Source organism: Etheostoma cragini, chromosome 5 (genome assembly GCF_013103735.1).
Source record: "Etheostoma cragini isolate CJK2018 chromosome 5, CSU_Ecrag_1.0, whole genome shotgun sequence".
Lineage (NCBI taxonomy): Eukaryota > Metazoa > Chordata > Actinopteri > Perciformes > Percidae > Etheostoma > Etheostoma cragini.
The window spans coordinates 18,346,998-18,358,729 of record NC_048411.1 but is presented as its reverse complement, the minus strand read 5'-3'; the positions used below and the strand labels follow the sequence as shown (position 1 = coordinate 18,358,729).

General features: G+C 37.7%; 1 protein-coding gene across 9 annotated transcripts in view; it reads right to left on the bottom strand.

Annotated features, from left to right (window-relative positions):
- Positions 1-10,184, bottom strand: part of ncor2 (nuclear receptor corepressor 2) — a 111,351-nt gene extending 101,167 nt beyond the window's left edge. For 8 of the 9 annotated variants that reach the window (XR_004656595.1, XM_034871306.1, XM_034871313.1 and 5 more), the window contains exon 1: positions 9,918-10,184. The gene's annotated coding sequence lies outside the window, so the exon portion shown is untranslated. The remainder of the gene's footprint in view (positions 1-9,917) is intronic. The other variant, XM_034871314.1, reaches the window with a different exon arrangement.
- Between the last annotated feature and the right edge of the window lie 1,548 nt (positions 10,185-11,732).

Below are 11,732 nucleotides of genomic sequence, written 5' to 3'. Positions count from 1 at the left end.
TTTGGAAAAAGGCTGCAATGAAACAAAGAGTGAAAAATTTAAAGGGGTCTGAATACTTTCCGTACCCACTGTACATCGGTCACAAGGTTTACTAGTTTACTAGTAAACGCAACATTTTGTCCCATCCGTGTTGTTTTTCAGACAACAGCAGTGACCAGTGCCAGTTAGTGTCTGTTAGCTCACAGGGCTCTAGGGCGCAACTAACATTTTTCCTCGGTCGCACCGGTGCACCAATCCGCTGCCACTCCACAAACGAAGCAACGTTGTTTATATCGATATGGTTTAATTTTGCGTTACATAACCCGTTTCTTCTCCCCTCACAGCCCCGCCCACATTCACTTACACACGGCTCCCCGACAACATGGAGAGACACAGTCGCAACAGCGCCGGTCCATACTTCTGACATATTTGCATGAGAGGCAAACCTGTATTTCCACCGGTAACTCTGTTATTGCGGGGGCCACGGCAAAAACACATAAGTAGTTTTTGAATGCAACTAACTAACTCTAACTAACTCAACATTGATCAAAATAATTGTGATTATAATGTTGGCCATAATCGTGCAGCGCTGATACAAGTAGTAATTGACATAATGCCCAGGAATATATATTATATGTGACTGATTCAAATCTGCTTTTAGAAGGAATAATTGAACGCTGTTGCTACGTAATAGGCTATTTTGTTTATTATGATTTGATTAGCTAAACTAAAAGTGGTTGTAATGTGGCAACAAATTATGTTTGCACAAATTGGGACATCAATATTTGCTTCAAATTTCATAATAAATCTAAATTTCAACATGTTTATTAAACATCTAACAGAAATTCAAAGATATTTCAATTTGTGTATTTATTTTAGAAGGAATATTTAAATGTCAATTTTTAAACAAATTGAGAATATAATTCACAGATTAATAAACAATTAAAATAATCATTAGTTGCAGCACTAAACCCTCCACTTCTTTTACCTAACTTATGCGTCCATTAACATTTGATAACTAAATCCTAAAGGAGAGGACATAAAATCGTGAGGCTAATGGCAACTTGCAGGATCCGGAAGCGCCCATATGAGAAAGACATTTCCCTCAAACATTTCACAATCATGTGTTTTCCATTTGGCAATCCCAGAAAACCGTACAATGGAAGAAATAGTGCAGCCACTGGAACTGAGGTGGCACCGTGTCCAGTTCAATGGCACTTTGATTGTGAGTAATTGGAGGAACTGCAACAGACCAGCTGTGCCTGAACATAATATTATACCACACAGAGTCAAGCATTACGTTCTCCACATACGAAACCTACCAGGTGCAGTCAACTAGTGTGCAAGAAGTGCTAGACAGCTGCTGTTTTTCATTCAGTGAGAGGGAAACTGGGTGGAAGGAGGGAATGCGCCTGGGAGGCAGATTTTTATGGTGACAGCCTCACATTTCCCTCTTTGGTTTCTGCGTGTTAACTTAAGGGTTCATAAAGTCCACCGCAGAATCCCAAAGTTGAATCATTTCCGTTTAATCGTCTTTTAACGTGATGTGTTTTTAGTATATGTGTATATATATATATATATATATATATATAAACTTCAGGTAAATATGCTGTGTGAAAATCTTATTAATGGAACACTTAACATCTGAATAGATCCATGACTTTATTTGCCTAAATTAAACAAGCTCACCGTTGAACATCAGATGCACAAGGTTAAGTAGATTTTTGACTTAATTTCTGCAAATGAACATTCGAAATGCAGGTTGAGATTTCAACAAAGGTTATGTCAGATAAAAAATTATGTCTTGAGAACCGGACAAACCAAGCTGACAGGTTGAGTTGGGCTGCATGCATTCAGCATGTTAAATCGGCTTAACGAGATGAAGACTGGCTATGGAATATGAAAATAATTGTTTGGTTGGGCATGAAAAACAGCACCAGTGCAACCGTCTTCCCACGGCATTCTCGCGTGGGTCTGGGAGCCCTGCTCTTTACACAACTATAAACGTTGAGATTCCTATTAAAAAGGGCATTTATGTCCCAGTTGTCCGGAGATTGAGTGGGTGTGATAATAACATTTCTATCACCGAAGACTCTTCTTCCACAGAAAATTAAATAAGCAAGAACTCTCCCCACTCCAGTTTTGCAACTGTGTTGTATTTCATAATACGAGCTGAAATTCAACTAGCACTGAAACACTCTCCCTGAAGTACCACACTGAGCTAGTGATTATCTTTGGCCCGATTACCCTTTTGGATAAAGGAGAGATATCTCCTTACTCTCGTTCACTGTTCCAATTACGAGGGGTATTGGGGGGGGGGAGTTTGGAACAAAATATGCTAGCCTATCCAAAATTGTTTGTATTCAAATGCAGTATTACCATCACATACCAACAATTATCTATTAAATAATCTAATGAAATACGATTTTTAAATCCTGACTCCCTATTGGGCTGTACCATTTCTCTGGTACGATCGGACTGAGTTCTTTGCTATGGTTCTTTGATGTCACTTCACTAGCTGTCATTCTGTGCAATTTCATTCTTAATTTCTTGCACTAATCTTTAGGGAATTTTGCACATGGATTAGTGGTTCTCATGTGTTTAAGCCTATATGAAATTGAAAGTGACGTCACCAGTCGAAATAGCTGTAGCCCCAAAAGCTCACGGTATAATTATAACACTGCTTTTGTTAAAGTCTTTACAATGCAAACTGCTAAGCTGACACTGTACTATGAGTGCACCTAACACAAATCGGCAATGTCACACCATTATGAATTATTGGCAGACTGTGTGCTCTCTAGGCTGCCTTGTAAGACACACCAACTGTCTGCAGGCACTGTGACTTAGCAGAACACCTGAATACTTTATGTTATACCTACCATAACTACCATCTAAACTGTGTACATACCACAAAATATCCATCTGTCAAGCAATAAGGTATCTAAAGTATTAAGACAAATGTAAGGGTAATATCTCAAATAAAAAAACAGCTTATAAAAACATTTTACATTTATTAATTAGTGTTAACGCCAAAATAAAAAAAACGGCCATATCATTATCCCTCCAGGTTTTCACAGGCTTTTTTTTTAGATTGTTGCGGCCCAAAATGCACGATTTTGCTGGAGCTCTTGTAAAACGTTTCGATAAAAGTTGCGTCTTTTTTTGTATTTTTGTTGCAATGAAGTTCCGAGAGAGAATGAAAGTTGCAAAAATGTTTTTTGTATAGTTCTTTAAAATTAAAGAAAAAGGGGAGAACACCATTACTATTATCAAAAGTTTTCCTTGTAACCCTACCAAAAGGGCTGCAAATGTTATAATATAAAAATTGGCTGGTTAAGACAAAAAAATATAATTTATTGAATTAATAAAATTTGAACATGTGTCAGTGGTTTGTTGATCTTTAAATTGTTAATTAATTTCCTAACCTGGCCTGGGACACACATTCATATAATTTGATAAAGGACTTATTGGACTTTAACTTATCATTGCACTTACAATAACGAGTGCAGCTGTCATCAATTTAGGTCATCCTGTACGTCTCATCTCCGCTTTACGGACCTCTTTACCAAGTTTCAGTTAATTGTTTAGCCCACAGCTTTGGCCCATTTTGGTTTACTCTCACAACTTTATTAATGTCAATAATCCTGTTGGATCAGGCAGCGAAATGGGTAGCGGAAATATTATTGCAGCTTTAAGTTCACAAAAAAAAGCTTTACAGTACAGAGCTAAAGCTAGTCTGTTGATGTACTGTATGTTACCAGAAATAACAAATAATGACCCCTCATATGCCTAATTTCCACAAAGTTAGGATATTTGTACAGTAGCTGACCATGAGTCACGGCGATTTGAAAGTGTGATGAAGGTAAGCCAGCCCGATTTGGGGAAAAATATGAATAACAATTTTTTAGCTTAGAACTGATCTCACGATTCTCTGCCACAATTTGTTTTATCATGAAGTAGAATGTGTATTGCACACATGAACCATGACAAAACAAAACAAATTGGCAGTACCAAATAGAGATTTGGTTTGGCACCTATCGCACATTGCGACTCAGCACAAGCCTGTAAAGGTAGAGGTTTCAATGGAGAAAAGCTTGGGAGCGCTTTAAAACCTGTTTTATACAGTCTGCTTAAAATTCCCAGAAGAAAGTAGCGTTTGGGATGCATTCAGCTTGTAAAATTAAATGAGAATTAAAGTAATCAAAAAATTAAAAATCAAAGTTATTAAAAAAGGAAATTGTTAACAGGGTGAGTTGAGATTTTATGGCGATTTTAGGCCTGCCCGCCTAGATGCGGGCACATTAAGCGCTTGTGGTCATTTCTTCTTCTGGCAATTCCTCCTTGCAAATTGTATCATTCAGCTGACAAAACAAACAAACTAAATGCCCATATTTATGCATTTGACACACCAAGGGAGTGGCAGTTACTAATGTTATTGACTAAGGCTTCCAGAATGTTTAACTGTTTCACAATAAGAACCCTTATGATAGTTGGCGAGAGAAAGACTGTGTAATAACATCAGGAAATGTTTTTGTTGCGAGGTGTCTCGCAGGGTTATCTTTGTGGATGTAACGATTATTGGTGCAACGGTAAACCACGGTAAAAATGTTGACTAAACAATTACCGTTTATTTAAAATATCCTTTTCGTGGTGGATTACCACAATTTGGAAATCTGTGTTTAATAGGGTTGGGCGATGTCTCCTAAATTGGCAGCTGACGATGTTTAGAGTAAAACTTTGCGATGGACGATAATATCATCGTGGGGGCGTGGGGGGGGGGCACTTTTACAATTATTTAGTTCTACTACTATGGGCTAAAAGTTAACATAGAAATGATATAATATACATTTAAATGCCCTCTTTAAATACAGTATTATGTGACGTTGCTGGCCGCCATCACGATGGATGATATCGTCCATCGGCATAACCCTAGTGTTTAATCCTTCCCAGCTTTATTCAAGGCTCCTGAAGTCCCCGCGCTGGTGCACTGCATGGCCTCTAATGTGCTTTTCTTTTTTAAAGTTGGAATCATGTTGTAAGAAGGAGATGACAGTAATCAGGACATTTATCATTCTTGTATTCTTATTCTTGTTCTTATTGCATAGCTGATAGTAGGGGCGTGACAATACCAAAGATTCAGTAGTCTGTGGCAATGATCGGTTAAATAACACGATTCTCAAAGCCGATTTCAAAAACCTTGTAATAAAAAAGGATTTTCTAAGATTCCATGTACTTTAACTTAAACAATTAATTATTTATAGTTAAAATATTTGAAAAATATCAAAATGTCAGAACAAGACATTCAAAACATGTCCCCTGAGACACATTCCAGACTTCCAGGCATCTTGTCAAAATGTACCGTGCAAATCCAACAGTGTTTTTAACAGTTGCATACCTAGAGACCTTACAAACCCTGGGTAAATACTGGAGATGTATTTGAAAGATAAAGACAGCTTTGAGCCCAAAAGAACGCCAAGCTGGCTAATTTCCTCCTGAACTGGTAGCTAAGCATTAGCTTAAGGCTAAGTTTACCGGAGGAGCAGGCAAGACACAGCTGTTAACAGTGTGTAGCCTGTTCAGCGACTGTAGCCAACTACGGTGAATTATTTGAAGCCAAAATAGGGGGGCTATAAATCGAAAAGAGAGGGCCGTGAGTTTGCAGTGAACATGCCATTTTGTAGGTTGGGTACTGTTGATTGAATATTTTTTTTAAAGATATGAACCGGAAGTATAAGGGCGTGAATGACTGGAACACTTAAGCGTATACTGCCACCATCAGTTGCAAAGATGCGCAGCACCAATCCTGCTAACACTGGCATCGTCACTACAGTGCTTTAAAAAAAAAAACGGGCATTGTTGATGTTTCATCATTTTAGAACCGGAAGGTACCATAATTATCGGTTCTGGTGACATCCCTAGCTTATAGATGTGCAGATTGTTAAATATTACTTGTGCGGCCATATATATTCAGGTTGTTTGCTAGCAACGTGCAATCCCCAGTAAACAGACCAGCCCTGTGGAGCCACGTGCTTAGCTATTAAAGCTGTATTACATAATTTGCTCCGTTATGGATATGTGGGCTGTATTAGATGTGGCTTATTGTCAGTTTGTGTTACTGATCAATATGTTACATTTATGTTAATTATTTTATGAGAAATTAGTATAATTCTTAGTATTGTTTCCTGTTATATGCTGGTGGCTATTCTATTTAGTTTTGGTGAATAATGTTCATAGTAAGTTAAATATTTGCATGTATTTTAGAAACACATCCAACTTAACATGTAACGTCAAATTCAACTTCATAGTTAACTTCATGTTTTAGTTGTAAACACATCTTCCTGGATCTCAAAGGGATCTTTGGTTCAAGTTCTTACTGGACACCAGCTATAGCCGGCCGGTGTTTCAGCAGCCAGTTTTCAATAGTTTTTACAAGCCTATTGCCTATATGTTTGTAATATAATAAACACTGTTACACTTGTTGAAACTATTTCAGCTTGGGTAGGCCTGTCAGTGCTTTCTGAACATATTGAACACACTTTTAAAAAAATAATGCAATTATACTGAACATCGTGATAATTTTTGTCAATATAACAGTGAGGTTAAATATTCATACCGTTACATCCCTAGTTATCTTATTGCAGAAGTGGAACACATCGCCTGAATCAAAGACCACCTCCGCTAACATCATGACATTTTATCCACTTTTGTGAACTAAAACATTTAACTTAAGGGGCAACTAGTATGTGTGTCATTTGAAATAGCAAATGCTAGATATTGATTTTGGCCAGAACTGGGCGATATGGAGAAAATCAAATATATTGACCAAAACCCTTGATGTTGATATTGCGGGACGATATTGTAGGGCTGAGAATTGGAGCTGTCACAAAATACTTAAAAAATTAGATTTAAAAAAAGAAAGAAAAAAAAAAGAATCATAAGTCATGTGGCTATAATGACTAAGTGGGTAAAGGCAAATTATAGAACAGCTAGAACAGTCCAGTTCAGAAAATTACATCACTTTATTTTAATAAGGTCTTTAAAACCAAACCATCTATATCATATCATCATATAATATCCAGTATATGATATCCAAAATATAAATTGTTACCTGGCCCTATATATCAATATATTGACCAGCCCTAATTGTGGCCACTGTTTATAGTTCATATTAAAGCGTAACTCTTACCAAAATGCAACCTAGGGTGTTTTTGTGAATGTACCTGAGTCAAACTTTGAGTTAAACGTTAAGCATAATTAGGATTGAAGCACCACTTTAAAGATTTAAAGTATCTTTGATTTTAAGTCAAATGGCCTTTTGAATGGGAGTGCTAGGGGCATTTCTATGACAGCATAAAAATCAACATTTTTAAAACACTAAGAAAGCTCAACACAACTGGAAACTTTGCTCGAAGTATCACCAGGGGCTCTAGACATGAACACCAGCATTGAGAAGATTGTGTACAAAGAGTTTACTAAAAAGAAAGGTTCTGAACAACGTACTTTAGCAGTTGTTGTTCTTCTTCCGGGCCATCCTAAGGCAACCCCCTGGCTCTGACATGTCACCATACATAATATATGTTCATAGGTCCTATTTGTGCATGTGTTATTGAGCCTGTCGCTGTGTGTAAATATAACAGAGGAAAAAAATGATCGCAGCACATTAGCATTTTTTTTATCGTCACAGCAATATACTCTGGCAGAATAAACACATCGCAAAAGGCTACGACATATTACAAAAGACACATATTTGTTGTTAGTAGAAAGAAAATCAGTAGAAACTGCACTTTAAATCTTAGAGGCTTATGACAGCAAGAGGCTGCTGCTGAGAGCTTCAAGAAGTTCCAGTGCAAGCCTGTCAGTGTTGGGGTACCTACCTGCTCAACTGTTTTATTTACCCGATGTATAGATTTGTGTGTATGGTATCGGAGTCAGAAAATGACTTAATTGCTGTACGCAGTTCTGTTACATTTTCATCCAGACTGTTGAACCATTGATGTACATGTCCGTGTATTAGACAGTGTGGAAGGCTTTGTATTTCTTTTGTGTGTGTTTTACTCTGTGTGCTTCTATTGTGATATGAATCCTCCTGGGTCTGAAATAAAGTTTATAATAATTTTAAAAAATGTAACTGTTGTTCTTTTTAAGTGTAACTTTTGTATTAAATTAAAAAAAAGTTTCAATAGGTTTAATAAAAGATTGTTGATATAATTTCCTTTCATTTTTTTCTAAATTCAACAAGCAATTTGTTGTAGCAGAATAATGAAAGCAACAGAGAGGCAGATGTTATTACAGTTTAATAGCCACAAATTTATCGCAAGTAATATCATTTTTGCATATTTACCTCATATCTTGCACTCCTAGACAGAATTTATTCCCCCCCCCCCCAAATTTGACAGTATAGTTCAAAGAAGGTGCACGAGTATGGCATGCTTTGTTGGCATACTCATGTACTTTGGAGATGTTTTGGTTGTGCCTGGACTTGTTTTAGGAGTAAATTAGCTTAACCTCAGAGTTGGTGTTACAAATGTCCCAGCCATACATACATAACACCCAACAGCAACGGATCAAACTACACACCACTTAAGCATTCAAAATTATTCATCCATTGAGACACACCTGTAACTCATTGCCCACTGTCATGGATATTAATTTAACAGGACGTTGTTGCAGTTAGTGTACATTGATAACAATAAAAATTACCAAGAATGGTGACTACTCGAACTGTTAAGGACAGTGCTGTCTCTCAAACGCACATTCAACACAACATAAACACAGATTTAAGTACTGTTCAATGTATTGGCGCAATGCTATAGATAGATAAATACACATTTGCCGAAGACAGTTTAAATTTAGCCAGCTTCATTAACAGAGGCAGCGATAATGCATCAGAAGAATATTCTCGGGTTAGTGACAGCTAAAAAGTAGAATTATGTTACTGCGTATTATGGATGTGGTTGTAGAAATTGAGCAGCTGACAAAAAACAGACATCCGCTTATTTCCACATCAACACACGGTTACTTTGTTTAGGTTAACAATAGCCTCACTTGGTAAGGCATTCCGTCAAAACGTTAGAACTAAACTTGGTTTAAAAAAAAAAACATGATTCCAAATAACGCAAGCATAACGTTAACGCTACTTTCACAAAGGCAAATTATCAAATCTGAGACAACCAGCCTCTTACGCTAACTCACGTTACCTTTCTTTTAACTCGTGTGTACTTCACGTCATGGCTTAGTTATCAACCCTGACAACAAAGCAATGCGTTACCTGCTAACGTTAGATTAGCTATCGCTAGAGCGCACTAAAACAACTTCATGTAAATCCAATGTTTACAAACGCAATCCGGACGCTTCTGTGCATAGCCAAGTTAGCAGGCTAGTTCATTTACCCAGATACCACAATATAACATAGCCTTACGTTACGTGGTTATACGTAAATTGACATTATTTTTTAGAAAGCATACTGAGCATATTGACAGTGTTGCGTTGAGAATATTGTGTTTAACGTTACACGGAGAACACCAATGTAGGATTAATTATTTTCATAAAATTGCCGTTAGCTACTCCGCAGTTCTGACAGCTAGCTTAGGTAGCTAACACCGTTAGCTATTAGCTAGGTTAGCCTAGCCATGTAGCACGTGTTCGTGATTTATAAAATAATTAACTAGCTGATGGTAGCCAGCCAACTATGGGTGTTGTAGTGGGGTGAGCATCCGGTTAGTTAAACTGTAAAATGAACTACAATTACCAAAGGTTCAACCGTGTAACGTTTAGCTATAACATAGCTAACGTATAACGTTAGCCTCGAAAAGGTCAAACTGCTATGCATGATTCTCATCCAAAGAATAGCCGGATCCCGTCTTCCAACAACAGAACATACAGACCCCCCCCGCATCCCCCTAAACCAAATGGACAGCCAGCAATGGAAGCTAACTAACCTTAGCGGCAGGGCAAGAGAAACCATTCGGCGGTGCTATCATACAGAAGGGAACGTCCCAATCCTCGTCAGTCGGTCCAAATTCGCTTAAAGAGCGTCTCGCTTCGATTAAGTGTCTTGCCCCTGTATTAATCCACATTAAAGCGTAGTTTTCGTTTTCATTTGTTCCGCTGGTGGTTTTCAGCTATGCCTTGTCTGTTCCTGCACAACAGTGGTCTAACAACACTAGTCTCTAAGCCGCTGCTGCTGAGACCACAGTGGTGCTGAACCGCCTCTCTCTCTCAATAGGTCCGCGTGCTCTCTCGCCCCTCCTCTCAAGGATTGCACTTTTCCCATGTCCACAACTAATTCAGAGCTAAAGCTAGCGCTCTAGTGTTAAAGTAGGTTATCATATTAAAACACCAAAACAACACAAGTTAAACTGCACCAACGTGCCTTTTTATCTTAGTTTCTGATGATTGCTTCCTGCACATCATTTAGCATGTCAGACATGCATTTTTGCAAATGGCATGTAACCTACAAATCATTTCAAACATGGCAATGTGGTTTTGGTTTCTTATGTATATTATCTGATTATGCAAAAAGGTTACACGACCCAATTGCTATACAATTTGTATTTCTTTACAAATAGCCTATAAGGCAAAGGCTCGGGTTTATATGTTGCTTTCATCACCATCCAATGTATGTAGGTTACATAGTACATATGTAAGCCTATACTGTATGTCTAGCAATGAAATGGTATTCCACAATAGAATTAGCTTACATATAATAACATAATAACAATAAATCTACATATATGAATCACTACATCCATGCTGTTCAAACACATTGTTGGCACACAGTGTCATATTATCTACAACTTGAATTGTGGAGTCACGTTATTGGCTGGACAGAGATGGTGGCTTGAAGTGTAGCTCCTGGCCCAACCTTGCCAAATACTTGTTTTATATGGTTCTAACTCCGATATTCGGAGTTACTTAAAGCAGAATGGCAAACAAGACCAGAACACAACTCAGCGATCCTGATGCCATTGCAGAGGTAGGGCCTACTAGAGAAACAGAAAAGCTCCTTCGAGCCACGTTTCTCCCGGATTCAATAGGTGGGAATCATAAATAAAAAGAAGTTAACTGCTATTCATAAACCAACTAGCATCTCCATCTGGGAGCCTTGGTTCTATCAGTTCTGACGCTCTCGGATATTGGAGCGATTAAAGGTTTAATTAGGAGCAATACCATCATATTTTTTTGTTATTACAAAAATTAGACACAAAATACTATCACATTAGACTCATTGTTGCAAACTAATTTTACTAAAGCAAATCGTTTTTGAACAGTCACTAGTCAAGACAGAAATAAACAACATTCTGAAACAGAAATCTGAATTTCTAATTTATGGAATGAGACACCGCTACTACTTCCAGGGTGCTAGACCCAGCAACTTTTTTGGGAAAAGCTAGGCCCATTCCTTCTTGACAGCATTAACTTATCTATGGAGTAGGGTGTATTTTCAAGGGATGTTAACACAGGCTTGATTTCCTTACTCTTGGAAAAAGATAAAGATCCTACAGAGTGCTCTAGCTATCGACCTCCGAGCCTGCTTAACTCTGATTAAAAAATCTTTGCAAAGCTCCTAGCCCGTTGTTTGGAGTCCCATATGCCAAAAATTTGTGAATTCTGAGCAAACAGGATTCATAAAAACAAGACTGGTGTCTAACATTATCTCTTGTAATATTAGACGCCTTCTTCACATCGTTGATGCCGCAGAAGACAGTAAGACCCCAACGTCACTTCTTTCTCTTGACTCAATGAAAGCCTTT